This window comes from Podarcis liolepis (assembly GCF_965112155.1).
Source record: "Podarcis liolepis genome assembly, chromosome: 16".
Classification (NCBI taxonomy): Eukaryota; Metazoa; Chordata; class Lepidosauria; order Squamata; family Lacertidae; genus Podarcis; species Podarcis liolepis.
The window spans coordinates 14,068,647-14,083,893 of NC_139567.1; the positions used below are offsets into that span (position 1 = coordinate 14,068,647).

General features: G+C 45.8%; 1 long non-coding RNA gene across 1 annotated transcript; it reads right to left on the bottom strand.

The window, feature by feature from the left end:
* On the bottom strand, positions 1–2,869 carry LOC310695926. The gene is made up of 3 exons (XR_014520354.1): positions 2,072–2,869; positions 1,874–1,944; positions 1–683 (listed from the first exon to the last, which is right to left on the bottom strand). It is a non-coding gene; the product is annotated as an uncharacterized lncRNA (long non-coding RNA).
* Positions 2,870–15,247: the final 12,378 nt, after the last annotated feature.

Consider the following 15,247-nt stretch of genomic DNA (forward strand, 5'->3'; position numbering starts at 1 on the left):
GGCAGGCATTCCCCTTTGAATCTGCCTTATGACTTCAGCACTGCCACTACAGAGTGACAGTGTCATCATAATTTCACCATGGCAACCAGCTGCTTCATTTCCACTTATTTGAAAGGCAGGTCATTGAGTATTTATTTTATTTATTTCTTTTTGTACATAATATTTATTAAGTTTTCCATTTTAATAATCCAAAAAGAACCACATTAAAACATTCCAAATTACAATACAATCAAAAAGCCAAGTATAAATGCCAAATTCTGTATCTTTGGGTGGCTTCCCAAGCTCTGAATTTCACAGAGTGCTAATAATCTAATATCACATTGCATTTCTTAATTAGTGAACAAACCATTCTGATGTTAATGCTTCACTTAATTTTCATTTATGTTTACAACCACTGGTCTGCTCAAACTTCCGTCTTCATAGTTCTGTGTGAAATATTTTTGCCAACAGGAGCCATAATACGCCAGAGTCCCAGACAAAAAGACACCATTAGCTCTGGGCAGCCATCCAGAGTTCCCTTCCGTAGTCTCGCACCATCTCCCAAAATGCTGGTACCTCTGCAAAAACAAAGTAGCTCCAGTCCAGAATTTTTTCCTTCCACCGAGGAGATAGCAGCAGTGTTCTTTCAACCCCCCTTGCGTATTTCAAACCATTACCTTTCGGGAGAGGTTTGTCAGGTAAAACTGCAAATACATACATTTCAAAAGAGAATAAAAAAGACTCACTTCCCCCTGGGGTATACAATTAATCCATCAATTAATTCAGCGAGTGGGTCAGTCCTTTGTACTGTTGTTTCTGCTCCTCAGCGATCTTTAGTTTCATTTTCTACATGCAGAGATATTTTAACTGCATCATAAAAAAAGGTAAAGGACCCCCGTCCAGTTGCAGACAACTCTCGGGTTGCGGTGCTTATCTCGCTTTACAGGCCGAATACCATCTTCTAGGTAGCCACCCCTTGGAACTTCAGAGGGTTAGGAAAACTAACCAGAGGGCCCCTTCTGCTCAGCGTCTGAGAGGGCCTGTAGGGAAGGAGGTGACTTTAGATGCGTGGTGGGCAAACTTGGCCCTCCAGATGTTTTGAGACTACAACTCCCATCATCCCTAGCTAACAGAACCAGTGGTCAGGGATGATGGGAATTGTAGTCCCAAACATCTGGAGGGCCAAGTTTGGCCACCACTGCTTTAGATATTTGTGGGCTAAGGCTTTATGTACTAATGTGAGGGCCTGGAAGTGAACTGACAACCAGGGCAGCTGGCCATTAATCCAGTTGTCGCCTTTTGGACAAGTTGAAGTGTATGGCTATAGGTGCTACAAGGCATATGAGGGAGGTTCTGAAGGAGGATGGTTGGTGGCTATTTGGGAAAATGGCTTCCATAGACATACGCAAACCTGCATATACCTACTCAATCTCTCCACCCCAGGTTGAAATGAAACCAGGTTGAAGCACAACAATACTTAAGGAGATCACCACTCCTTTAAGATGATTATAGGCTGTGTAAAAATGTTGAATTTCAGTTTCTCTAGGATGTGTTTCGGTTGCTCATAAAATGTGTGATTCAACAGAGCTGCAAAGGGTGTCCTTATTGAAGCTAGGCAGATGCAGCAACTATTTTAATTACGTTCGTGATATCGCAACACTATTAAAAGAAACAAAAGAACAGTCACATTAGCTCTTTTATAGGACAGTGATGAGGCTACATTCTCTAATTAAAGACCTGGCCGCCTTATGCTAGCTGATAAATAAAGCAGACAGCATAAATGAATGCCAACAACCCCACAGACAATCTCAACTTGTTTCTCAAAGGCCCTTTTTAGCACTCCCCCCCCCCAACCTCCCGGAGCTACAAGACCAAATAAAGTCTTAGATCTCACCTCAGCACCGATGATCTCAGACACATTCAGACACACAATGCTCCTATTCTAGTCATTTCCCCTTCCTGTTCCTGCAGTAGAAAGATATTAATAAGTTTGTTATGATTACAGGAAGACTATATGTGCCCACAATCCTCTAAAGCACAATAAGACTGCTAAGAACTGATTAAAGAAAATGTTTTTAATATCTAAACATACATCACAATGCTTTGGATCCTGTGTTTGAAGACTGGTGTGTCCATTAAAACGCAAGCGTGAGGAATCTTTCTTCAGCCCAAGGGACACATTCCCTTCTGTGCAATCTTGTGGGGGCCACATGTCAGTGGTGGGAAGGGCCAGAGGCCAAAGTGGGCCTACTTTTTATACTTTTTTTAAAAAAATACAGTAAGCTGGTTTCTACATTCATACACCCTCCATATCGTCAATCTAGTAAAGCAAGAAGCATGATCAAGTGTTCAAGGCAGGCTCATTCCAGCCCGGCAAAAAACACACAAAGAGGCTGCGAAGTCGGGACACTGAGGGGGTGAGGCCTGGAGAGATGGGGCGTGGCTTGGGGAGAGTCCCAAGGGCCACATAGAAAGGCCTGGGGAGCCGCATTCTGCTACTGGGCCTGAGGTTCCCCACTCCTGCAAGGTAGCCATGGCAACCGTGGTGGCTGGTGCCCAGTGAGCCAGTGTGGTGTAGTGGTTAAGAGCGGTGGACTCGTAATCTGGTGAACCGGGTTCGCTTCCCCGCTCCTCCACATGCAGCTGCTGGGTGACCTTGGGCCAGTCACACTTCTTTGAAGTCTCTCAGCCCCACTCACCTCACAGAGTGTTTGTTGTGGGGGAGGAAGGGAAAGGAGATGGTTAGCCGCTTTGAGACTCCTTCGGGTAGTGATAAAGTGGGATATCAAATCCAGACTCCTCTTCTTCTTCCCACGGAGAGAGGCAGGCCAAGAGGAAGTGGAGCCAGAACCAAGAACAGGCAGAACCAACTTATTTCAGTTCTGCTTCCACACTGTTCTTCTGCCCAGTTGAGTTTATAATGGCACCATTGAGATAGAGGAAGATGACTGCCATGCCCCTGCACCCACCGCCCTTGACTGACTGTAAAAAAGAAGACAGGCAGGTGGGGGGGGCAAGCTGGGCCCCATTCATATTAACGGACCACTCTTCCAAGGAGTGGAAAACATGGCTGCCGTATCAGGAGTGAAGTGACCCTTCAGATGGTGGCTGCTGAAGGATGGAGAGACTGGGGAGGAAGAATGGCTGCTCCCTGGACTGGCTGTTAAGTAAGAAGGCATGCAGGTGGGGGTGGGCTAGCTGGGGTGGGCTGAGTTTTTTTGTGGGGCGGTGCCCCATTTGCCCTACAAAGTAGCCATCAATTGATTTCAATGGCTTCAAGTTGCAAGAAAGGAGATTGTGGAGGAATAAACTGTCTGACAGTAAGAGCTGTTTGGCAGTGGAACAGTCTCCCACGAGGGGAGGTGGGAGGTGGGAGGTGGGTGGACTCTCCTTCCTTGGAGGCTTTTAAGCAAAAGTTGGATAGCTATCTGTCATGGATGCCTTTAGCTGAGATGGCTGCATTTGCAGCGGGTTAGACTAGATGACCCTTGGTTCCCTTCGAACTCGAAGATTCTATGATTCCTGCACCCTATGAGCTCTGTGGGCTGTTTTAGTCCTCACATTGCCTGAGGCTCCAGACACATGAAAACAACACCATATATATATATATATATATATATATATATATATATATATATATAGTGGTGCCTCGCAAGACGGAAAGAATCCGTTCTGTGATTCTCTTTGTCTAGCGGTTTTTTCATCTTGCGAAGCAAGCCCATTGACGGATTAGCGGATTAGCGCTATTAGCGGCTTTTAGCGGCTTATCGGCTTATCGGATCAGCTGATAAGTGGCTTAGTGGCTTAGAAAAAGCGGGGGGGGGGGGGGGAACCCCGCAGGAACTCGCAAGACATTTTTGTCTTGCGAAGCAAGCCCATAGGAGATTCGTTTTGCGAAGCACCTCCAAAACGGAAAACTCTTTTGTCTAGCGAGTTTTCCGTCTTGCGAGGCATTCGTCTTGCGGGGCACCACTGTATATATATATATATATATAACAACTAAATGTAATTTTATGTCTGTACTTTATTATTAAAAATACCCCACTCTTTCATGAGTCCTCCATTTAGCATAATCATAAGAAGTCTTTGAGAATGGGTTGACAGTGACTGGACCAAGATCTCCCTCTGGGCTGTCATTGAGTTGAGATTTAAACCTGGATTCCCCCCCACCCCACCTTTTTATATTCTAACTGCTAAACCTCATTGGCCTGCAAATTTTCCACAAAGTAGTACCAAAAACTACATTGTTTCTACCCAGTGTGCAATAAATATTTTGGTATTTGTACTTGACATTGCTTTATAAGCAATACGCTTCCATTTACTTTTCATAACATGTTTTATATTTTGTGGGATTTTGGTGTCTTTTGGCGACAAAATTCTCAATATTATCAGACCTAATAAACTACACTGATGTGTTAATAATGAAAAATTAAATTAAATTAATAAAATAAAATAAAATAAATAATAATATTTAGGAGCAAGGTTAATTTGCCCTCATTCTGTCCAAGGACAAGCTGCCTGCTTGTCTTACACTTCTCACACAGGTAGAATTGCAGTGGAAAATTTACTCAAATAGTTATGTGGATTTATTTGTTGTGAGGGCAAATTTATTAATGCCTCTCTCATGTGAAGGAAATGTCTTCAATTTTAGCAAATCCTGTGCAGCGCCACCCTGTGGCTGGATAGAGTATGGAATGATGGCTTCCAAAAGGAAAGTTATCAGGCAACAGCTGTCTTTTCATGCATAAACTGCGGATGATTAATTCAAACTTTTGTTCTCTGAATCCTAATAGAAAGAAATCTCCACAACTCAGTATAACTGATAGAGGTTTCTGGCTTACTTGGCTGTATGTCAAGCCCAAAGTACAAAGTCTGAGGCTCGATCCACACAAGCGAAGTCCAAAGTCCTAAATCCAAATGTCAGGAAACGAGGTTCAAGGCCAACCCAAGTAGCCAAGTCCAGCAGTCAGGAAACAGTCTAGAGTCAAACCCAAAGTGCAGTCCAGGCACATCCAGTTCAAGGTCCATCAACATGGATAGCTGAGCAGACACAGCTTCTCAGCTCTGCTGCCCTTTTATACTTTGCATGCCCCTTGTGGCATCTGGGCTTGATGAGGCAGATGACCCTCACCTGTCTACTCCAGCTGAGCAATCACACACCTCCTTCCAGAGCTAGTGAGCTCCACCTGGCCAGCTAGAGAGCTGGGCTGTGGGCCTTTGCCTGCCTCAGCTTCGTGGAGCACCCTTCCTGCTGCTTCCTACACCTCAGAGCCCACTGTGTTCAGGGAGACAGGGCCCCCCAGCTCTGGTGATGGGTCCTGCTGCTCTGGTTCCTGACCTCCACCCCCTCATCATCTTCTGTCACCCCGTGAGTACTTCCTACACTAACCTTTCCTTCCACATCCGCAGCTTGCCCTGATGTGTCCCAATCCTGGCTACACCCCTCGCCGGGATTCTCTTCCCCCAAGTCCTGCCAGCTCATGACACCTTGCTTCAGAACCACACAGTTTTTGTGGTGTTTCCTGCAAGCAGGACAAACAATTGAATGGAATACAATGAATGTATGTTACACCTTTCCCCCTCCCTCTCTTGAGTGGGATGTGAGACTAGGCCCTGCTTTGGACCCTAGAATGTTGAATTTAACCCTGAACCAAACTGCACGCTAGTAGCTCAGGATTTAAGGGATTATATTGTGTTGCAAAGAAGTTTCAAGCAGTTTCAAACAGCTGAGTATAGGCAAACCAAGGCTTTGCTTCATTTACATTGGTGCCAAAGCTCTATAGAGAAAGATACCCAAATCCTTAGAGCAGCTCCATTTTGCTGAGGAAATGTCCATAATTCTCTCAGAGCTGGAGCTGGCTGTGGCTCCCCGTGGAATGCACACCCAATGACAAACCTGGCTTGCTAAGGTGCAGTGTGTCAATGATCCTCACCCAGTCGTAGCTCCCTGGCAAACATGCCTGTCTGTAGTATTCATGCTTAGGCCTATACTCAAAATGTGTACGGGGGGGGGGGGACGGGACAGAATAACTCTAGAAGAGTCTGGACGTAATAAATACATGTAGCACAATATGTTTAGTTTTGTAATTGCGTTGCTACTTGGTGAACAATTGGATTGATTTACCTGCACATTTTTTTCTTAATCGCTCCCCCCCCCCCATGTAAAAAGGGTTATACAGTAGAGCAGTGTTTCCCAACCTTTTTTGGGCAAAGGCACACTTGTTTCATGAAAAAAATCTCGAGGCACACCACCATGCCAGATGGGGAAAGGTCACTTTTTACTTATGTAAAAAAAAAAAAAAATAGTAACAGCATAGAAGGTAATGGTTATCTCTTTGATGTCTGATGGGAGGGCATTCCACAGGGCGGGCGCCACTACCGAGAAGGCCTTCTGCCTGGTTCCCTGTAACCTCACTTTTCACAGTGAGGGAATTGCCAGAAGGCCCTTGGCACTGGATCTCAGTGTCTGGGCTGAACGATGATGGCGGAGAAGCTACTTCAGGTATACTGGACCGAAACCGCTTAGGGCTTTAAAGGTCAGCACCAACACTTTGAATTGTGCTCGGAAAGGTACTGGGAGCCAATGTAGGTCTTTCAAGACTGTCGTTACTGTTCAGTTTCTGTTAATTGGTTCTCGTGGGAAACTTGCAGATTCTAGCTTCACCAATTAACTCAAGCTGGTGTCAATTTACTCTTGGCAGAAAGCCCAGGTCTGCTTGACCTAGAAACTACTCACTCTGATTGGTTAACGAGCAGCACTCAACTCTGTTATCTAGGATTGCTAGCTCAGTTTGGTTTGAGGTGTGTTAGGAGTTAGAAGTGCTGTGTATGGTTTTGAGAGAGAGAGAGAGAAAGAGAGGATTTATTTTGCTTCTATTTGTATGCAGAAACTCTGCTGGTTTTATTTTTCCTTTTAATAAATCCTGTAAATAGTTCTTCTGAGTCTAGCTGACTAGTCATTACTGCCGCAACTAGCTTCCTCGCTGTGCAGGAAAACTCTGCTACGTTTGGGCTAAAGCCAATAGGGCTATGCCTGACACTTCAAAGTTCCATGAGGTTATGGGCATTGTGTTGCCGGCCTGAGTTGCGGTGGTGTCAGCAGCAACGGCGTTGGTTCCAGTAGTTCCAGAAGTTGTTGGACTCTGGCTGGTTCCTGACCGTGGTGAGCTGGTGACGCAGCGGATACAAGGACAACAGCTGCAGCGTGTGAGTGCTGGGTGCTGTGGTTCCTGTTTTCTCTCTCGGTGGTCGTGAGTAGCTGGTTCCGGGTTCCAGGGACATCGCTCTCAAGATGACCTCACAACCAGTTCAGATGGCTTTTGAGCGTCTGAATGACTCCAATTACTTGCTGTGGTCGGAACGCATGCAGGCAGTGCTGCAGAGGGATCGTCTCTGGCAAGTGGTGAGTAAGTTTCCTACGAAGCCTGATGATGAAGACCTCGATAAAGACCAAAGAGCAAGGGCCACAATTGTCTTGGGGCTGGAAGATTCCCAGTTGCCGTATGTGAGGGGAATCAAGACAGCTAGAGGTGTGTGGCAAGCACTTAAAGAACTCCATGTGCGTGAGACAGCGGTTTCCAAGCTGTTCATTCGCAAGGCATTGTACAAGGCAATGTTACAGCCCGGGGTTACAATGCAGGAACACCTACAGTTTACAGTTAAAGTTTGCTGCGCTACAGGAAAGAGACTGTGCGTTAGACCAGCAGGAGAAGGTGGCTATTATTTTGAGTTCTCTCCCGGAAAGCTGGGATAATTTAGTTTTGTCTCTAGAAGGCATGCAGGAGCATGATTTATCAGTCAGTTACGTTACTGGGCGTTTGATTGAAGAATGGCAGAAGAGGCAAGAAAGGTCGTTGGCTGCAGAGGCTTCTACTGGTGGGCGGTTTGGAAGGAGTTCTCATGCCGTGCCAGAGGTGAAGCAAAAGCAGCGTACCGGTGAGGAGTCAGCGTTTGCTGTTAGGCGTTGTTTTCGATGTGGGTCTTCAGCGCATCTAAAACGACAATGTCCGGAGTTGGTCAAGTCTCAATTGCCGGTGCAGGAGCAGAGACGAGATCAGCAGCAGCAGCAGTGTAAAAAGAAATTCTTCAAACAAAAACAGTCGGCTCAGCTGGTGACCGGCGAGGTCAAGAGTGCTGATGAGAAACAAGCGGTCTGGGTGGTCGATTCTGGAGCGTCTCGGCACATCGTGAATTCAGATGAATTGTTTGTTTCCAAGAACTCAGCACAGCGCAGCCAGGTGGCTCTAGCAGACGGAAGTACTTCCGAAGTGATTTCGGGGGGTGCAGTTTTTGTTCCTTGTCTTCGTGAATGCCTGCAAAATGTACTTTGTGTGCCGTCATTAAGGAGCAATCTGATGTCTGTAGATTGTTTGCTAAAAGCTGGGTTTAAAGTGTATTTTGAAGGAGACAGTTGCATTATTAAGAAGGCTGGTGAGATTTTAGGCACTGCTAAGTCAGAGGGAGGCTTGTTTTGGCTTAAAGCAGGATCTCATGTTGCAGCAGTAGTCAGTAAATCTCAGCCTGCAGTGAATAACAAAGCTATACATGACAACTGTGTGCACTTATTGCATAGGAAAATGGGGCATGCTTGCTGGAAAAGTGTACTAAAAATGTCTGAATTGGCTGATGGGGGTAATTTAAAGAGTTGTAACAAGTACCTTGATTGTAATGTGTGTAAAAAGGTTAAAGCCCACAGAGTCTCTTACCCCAGAAGTGACAGAGTTAGTGAGGCACCGCTACAGCTGGTTCACATGGACGTAATTGGTCCATTTGCTGTAAGCAGGGGTGGATCGCGTTTTTCACTAACAATTGTGGATGACGCCACGCGTTATTCTTGGGTTTTTCCCATGAAGAATAAGGGTGACGTGTTCACTAAGTTTAAAGGCTGGGTGGCATCTGTGGAAAGATTTCTGTCCATTAAACTCAGAAGGATTCAGACGGACAGAGGTGGCGAATTTATGTCAAATGCTTTTAGAGATTGGTTACAAAAGCGTGGCATTGGGCATAGAAAAACGAACGTTTTTTCCCCAGAGGAGAATGGCATTGCAGAGCGAAAAAACAGATCTTTACAAGATATGATGTTTGCCATGCTTGATGATGCTGATTTGCCCATGTCTTATTGGGGGGAGAGCATGCTCACCGCGTGTTATCTCCAAAATAGGCTCTTTCATCAAACAATAGGTACAACCCCGTACTTTAAATTGTTTCAGAAAAAACCTAAAATTGACCATTTGCATGTGTTTGGATCAAAAGCCTGGGTATTAATTCCGAAACAAATGAGAAAGAAGGGAGATCCTAAGACCAAACAGTTAGTGTTTGTGGGTTACCAGGAGCTGGGAAAAGGTTTCCGCTTTGCTGAAGGGACAAATGGCATTGTGATCTCCAGGAATGCCAGTTTTTGTGAACATAGTGGCTGGGAGAGACTACATGCCAATACTGAGGTTTGGTTTGAACCTTCCCAGGAGCTTTATGACTCTGAAGGTAGACACAGAGAATCAGAGTCTGAGGGGGAGGAAAGTTCAGATAAGAGCTCTCAAGAAAGTGGAGTTAGCCAAAGACCAGTTGCTAAGCAACAAAAGAGAGGTCGCAGTTCTGAGGAGGAAAGTGGGTCAGAAGAAAAATTTTCTCCCAGAAGATCTAAAAGACAAAACAAAGGAGTCCCTCCGGTGCGTTTTTCTCCTGATACTGCAAATGTGTTTAGTGTAATTGCAGAACCCAAGAGTTTTCAGGAGGTGTTAAAGTTACCAAAAGAGGAGGCAGAGCGCTGGAAACAGGCAATGGAGGAAGAGATGTCCTCTCTGAATGAGCACAAGGTCTTTACACCAGTAGCAGCGCCTGAGGGGGCAAAGATTGTAGGCTGCAGGTGGGTGTACAAACTTAAACCTCTGGTGACAGGAGAGTACAAATACAAAGCTCGTTTAGTCGCTCAAGGATATTCTCAGAGGCCTGGAAAAGATTATGACGAGACTTTTTCCCCTACTGCTAAGGGGGACAGTGTAAGGCTGATTTTAACGCTTGGAGCAAAGAGAAAACTCCTGTTAAACCATTTTGATATCCAGACTGCATATTTACATGCATCAATATCAGAAGACCTGTATCTAGCCGAACCGCCTGGTTATGAGACAGGTTCCAATAGAGTGTTAAAATTAAACAAAGCTCTATATGGTCTCAAACAGGCTGCAAGATCTTGGAACAAATGTTTCCATGAGGCCTTAGTGTCATTTGGTTTCAAGCAGAGTACAGCTGACAATTGTGTTTATGTACGTGGTACAGGCAGTGATCAAGAGTTTTGTCTGATTTATGTAGATGATGTTTTGTATGCTTGCAAAACAGATAAACAAACTAAAAGGTTTGCCAAGCAATTGTCCAGTAAGTTCAAAGTGAAGGACTTAGGCCCGGTTAGGACATATCTAGGGTTGGAAGTGTGCTGGGCCCAAGATGGCAGCTGCCTAATTAGTCAGCAGAACAAAGTTAAACAACTACTGACTACATACAGGATGCAGGATTGCAAAGGGGCAGCGGTGCCTATGGATCCAGGTTTCATAAAAACACTTCACATAGATGAGAGTCCTGAATTTGAACATCCTGATGTATATCACTCTGTAATTGGAAGTTTATTGTATCTAGCACAGTGGTCCAGACCTGATATTAGCTACGCAGTAGGCATATTAAGTAGATTAGTCTCAAAACCCACACTAAATGCCTGGAAAGGGGTAAAACAAGTTCTGAGATACCTTAAGCAGACAATTGGCTATATGTTACAATTAAATTCTTCAGAGGACGAAATGTTGAGTTGCTACTGTGATAGTGACTGGGGAAATTTGCCAGATAGAAAATCTGTCACAGGACTAGTTATAATGGTCGGTGGAGCTTTAATCAGCTGGCGGTCACGCAAGCAAGACGTTGTAAGTGTGTCATCAACGGAATCAGAGTACGCCGCATTGAGTGAATTGTGCAACGAGGTGATTTATTTCAAGCATTTGTTAGCAGATTTAAATGTAAATTGTGGAGAACCAGTACAAGTTTACATTGATAATCAAGCTTGTATAACCTTAAGTAAAACAGAGGGCTTCAAATCGCGTTCCAAACATATCTCTGTAAAATACCAAAATGTACGTTGCTGTGTACAAGACAATGTAATCACCTGTACTTATGTGTCAAGTGAAGAAAATGTAGCAGATGTGTTAACTAAACCATTGGCGAAGATAAAGAACAAGCGAATGTGCAAGGGTTTAGGTTTGCTGGAAAAATAATCTCCTACATAGGTGTATTTGGTGTTAATTGTTCAGCAGAATCTGTGAGGGGGTGTTCAGTTTCTGTTAATTGGTTCTCGTGGGAAACTTGCAGATTCTAGCTTCACCAATTAACTCAAGCTGGTGTCAATTTACTCTTGGCAGAAAGCCCAGGTCTGCTTGACCTAGAAACTACTCACTCTGATTGGTTAACGAGCAGCACTCAACTCTGTTATCTAGGATTGCTAGCTCAGTTTGGTTTGAGGTGTGTTAGGAGTTAGAAGTGCTGTGTATGGTTTTGAGAGAGAGAGAGAGAAAGAGAGGATTTATTTTGCTTCTATTTGTATGCAGAAACTCTGCTGGTTTTATTTTTCCTTTTAATAAATCCTGTAAATAGTTCTTCTGAGTCTAGCTGACTAGTCATTACTGCCGCAACTAGCTTCCTCGCTGTGCAGGAAAACTCTGCTACGTTTGGGCTAAAGCCAATAGGGCTATGCCTGACACTTCAAAGTTCCATGAGTTACGTGTTCTCGGCGGCAGGTAGCAGCGCTCACAGCTTACGGATTGCACCGTGTAACAGGTGTCTGGCCCAGCAGCCTAAGGCGGACAAGCCACTGAAACAGGCATTCAGAATCCATTCATTTCATAAAACCTGCAGGGCTCAATCTCTGTGTTTGTGTATGTGTGTGTTTCTGTTTTGCCCAAGGGTCTGGGGGTGGGAGAGAGCTCTTTAGCATGATGCTTTTAAAACAATTAAATTATCAACAAACAAACCTGATGATACGAATAGCAACGTCAGGTGCTACCGGGGGGGGGGGGGGAGAGAAGGGGGCCTACTCGGAAGTAAATACTGCATCCAGGCGCAATTAGCGCTGATTTAAGGTGCACCAAGACTGCCTAAAAACCTCACCAAAGATATGCAACAAAGCGCTTCGTTGCAGAGGGGAGAGTTTGTGCACCGTGGAGGCTGGAGGGCTTCTATTCTACATGCGGGGGTTGGGGGGGCGAGGAAAATGTGCTCCGTGGGGGGGCGGGGAAGGCAAGAAAAGGAGCTGAGCTCTAACTATAGGCTCCCACGCTTGAGCAGGCCCGACTCGGTGGGACGGACCACCCTCTCTCCTGGAGGAGGAGGAGGAAGAGGAGGAGGAGATTCCCATCCACGGCGTGGCCTCCCGCGCTCCTGAACGGGAAATCTCTGCAGCCCAAGACTCTCCGCGAGGCAGCTCCTCCCTTCCTGCCTTGAGCCGCCGCCAGCCGCGCCGCCCTCCCCAGTTATCTGCTGCCTGCCAAGCCCCGCCCCTCTTCATTGTCCTCCCCTTCTGTTTATTCCCCTTCCTCCATCCCTCGCTTTTTTCTCTCTCTTTCCTTTTTTTAAAAAAATATTTTCTCTTCCCCTTCTTTTTTTCCACCCTTTCTTTTTTCTCTTTCTCTTTCTCCCCCCCCCCTCCCCGCCCATTTGAGCAATGGGTCTGGAGGTGGAGCTCGTCGGAGGATTAGCCCGACTCGCCCGCCTCCCTCCCACGGCACACTAGGCAACGTCCGGCGGCACACTAGTGTGCTGCGGAACACCGGTTGGGAAACACTGCAGTAGAGTGGGGAGGCACATGTGGCTCTCCATAACTTGTTGGACTTTAACTTCCAACGTTTCCAGGCAGCATGGCCAATTTTACCTGCTATGACACCTATGCCCTGCCTCCATGGTTTGGGGGAAATATACCTCTCAATACCAGTTGGTGGGAATCGCAGGTGGGGAGTCACCTTGTCAGCCATTGTGATAACAGGAAGCTGGACTAGACCGTGTGTGTGTGTGTGTGTGTGTGTGTGTGTGTGTGTGTGAGAGAGAGAGAGTGAGTTTTGCAGTTCTGCCTCAAGAATCTTGTCTTGTGCTGGCTCTGCTCTCTGTCTGATAAACCTTTACAAGAAGGTAACGAACCTGTGCTTGCCTAGTTGCTGTTGAATTCCAGCTCCCACCAGTCTCTGCTAGCATGGCCCAAAGGTCAAGGACAATGAGCGCTGTGATCCACTAACATCATAGCAGTCAACTTTTCCCTTTTCTTGCGAGGAATCCTATTTGGAATAAGGGAATTCCCCTTTAAAAAAGGGAAATGTTGGCAGCTACGACTAACATCTGAAGGACCACAGGTTCCTCCTCCTGCTTTTGAGCATTGCAATGAGGACAAAAAGGAATAAACTCATGTCATGCCATCTCTAGGTCTGTTAAAGAACCACAGGAAATGGATATGGAGTGCTCAATGCCAAGACAGCAGAGATGGATCAGGGGCATAGCCAGGATTTATGTTGGGGAGGGGCAGGCTTCATGTTTGGGGGGGGGGGAGCAGAACCCCAGTTAATTAAGTTTTTTAAAAAATGATTTACTTGATTTAGCCCTACCCTTGGCTATGCTCCTGAGTTGGATCCTTGCTGGAATGAGGAGTTTGAGGGAAATGGGACAACGTGAGGATAAGCAGGGAAAAATAAGGGGTTCCGAGCACAGCTGAGCTGAGCTGGGCTGGGCAGATCCCACTTGAGGCCTCAGAGGTTGATGCCTAGCCACACTTGGTAGATTCCCCACCCCGGCACCCTGGCTGCTTTTGTAACCAGCACCCAAGGTCAGGAGGTAACAGAATTGGAGGCACCCTCCAGGCAACTGGGGGGGGGCAGCCTACCATGACTTTTAGGCTGGAAAGAAAGAAAGTCTCCTGTGCAGCTTACATATCTGGGCTGAATGGACATTTCTGCATTTTTGCTTACGGGAAGGGATCGTCTCCTCCCTACTTCCGAGAAAGATGCTGCAGCCTGGCTCTGAACGTGGCTCACGGCATTCCGTTCCTTTGGATTCCTGATGAATTTAAGGTTTAATGAAACAAACAAGCGCTCAAAAGGCTGCTCCCCAAGCAAATTGGTTAATTTGCAGCCAGTTTAATTGCTTATCACTGTTGCTTGTTACATATTAATGAACAGATGGTTGGAGAAGCTCCTGCCGTAGACAGTAAACTAAAGAAATATATATACTGGCAGGCAGCTGGGTCCCTGAACAAATCATTAACTGCTCGCGAGGGGTGATCGGCTGCCAAGTATTTGCATATTAATCAAGCTTCATGAATTATGTGTGAGGTAGAATAGCGAGGGCCCTACACCGTGGTTTCAGCCAGGGGACTTTGGGTGCTGTATGGATAGCAAGGATGTAAGGCAATTAGGAGTTTGCGATTCTTGCACATGACCAGTAGGTGGCAGCAACAGTATGTTTTCAGAAAAAGAGGGTGAGAGGAAGAAAAGTCACCCCTCCCTTTTCCTCCCTCCCTTTTGCAATAAATAATAGAATTAAAATTAAAAATCTCCTGTTCTGTATTGTTGAGTCCAAGCCTAATAATGTTTGGTTAGTGCAAATATACAATGTAAGCACCTGTCAAGTTTCTTTTGCCAAGGAGGGCTTGTCTTGTTTCCATGTTCAGTTTGCAAAACCAGAAGCAGCGCTGGCATGACAAATAATTAAAAATGCAACCTGCTATCCAGGGATTTTGAGTACTGTCGACCTAAATAGCTCACCCAGTGCCTGGTAAGCAACAGGAAAGCTGCTGTAAGATTGATGCACAGCCTGCTGGCTTAGTGAAGTGGAAGGTTCTTCAGCGTGAAGCATTTTACGAGCTGTTTAATTGTCTGCATTGTTAGCTGCCTGTTGGCCATGTGCTGTGGAGGTTAGCTAGCTTCACCTCTGACACTGCAAATGGCCCAGGGTTCACAGAATAATAGAATTGCAGAGTTGGAAGGGACCGCGAGGGTCATCTAGTCCAACCCCCTGCAATGCAAGAATCTCAGCTAAAGCATCCATTAACAGGTGGCCATCCAGTCGCTGCTCCAATGAAGGAGAGTCCCTAGCTTCCCAAAGGAGACCGTTCCACTGTTGAACAGCTCTTACTGTCAGAAAGTTCTTCCAGATGTTTGCAAATAATTTCCTTTCTTGAAACCATTGGTTCAGTCCTACCCTCCACAGCAGGAGAAAACAAGCCTTCTCCATCTTCCATGTGACAGCCCTTTAG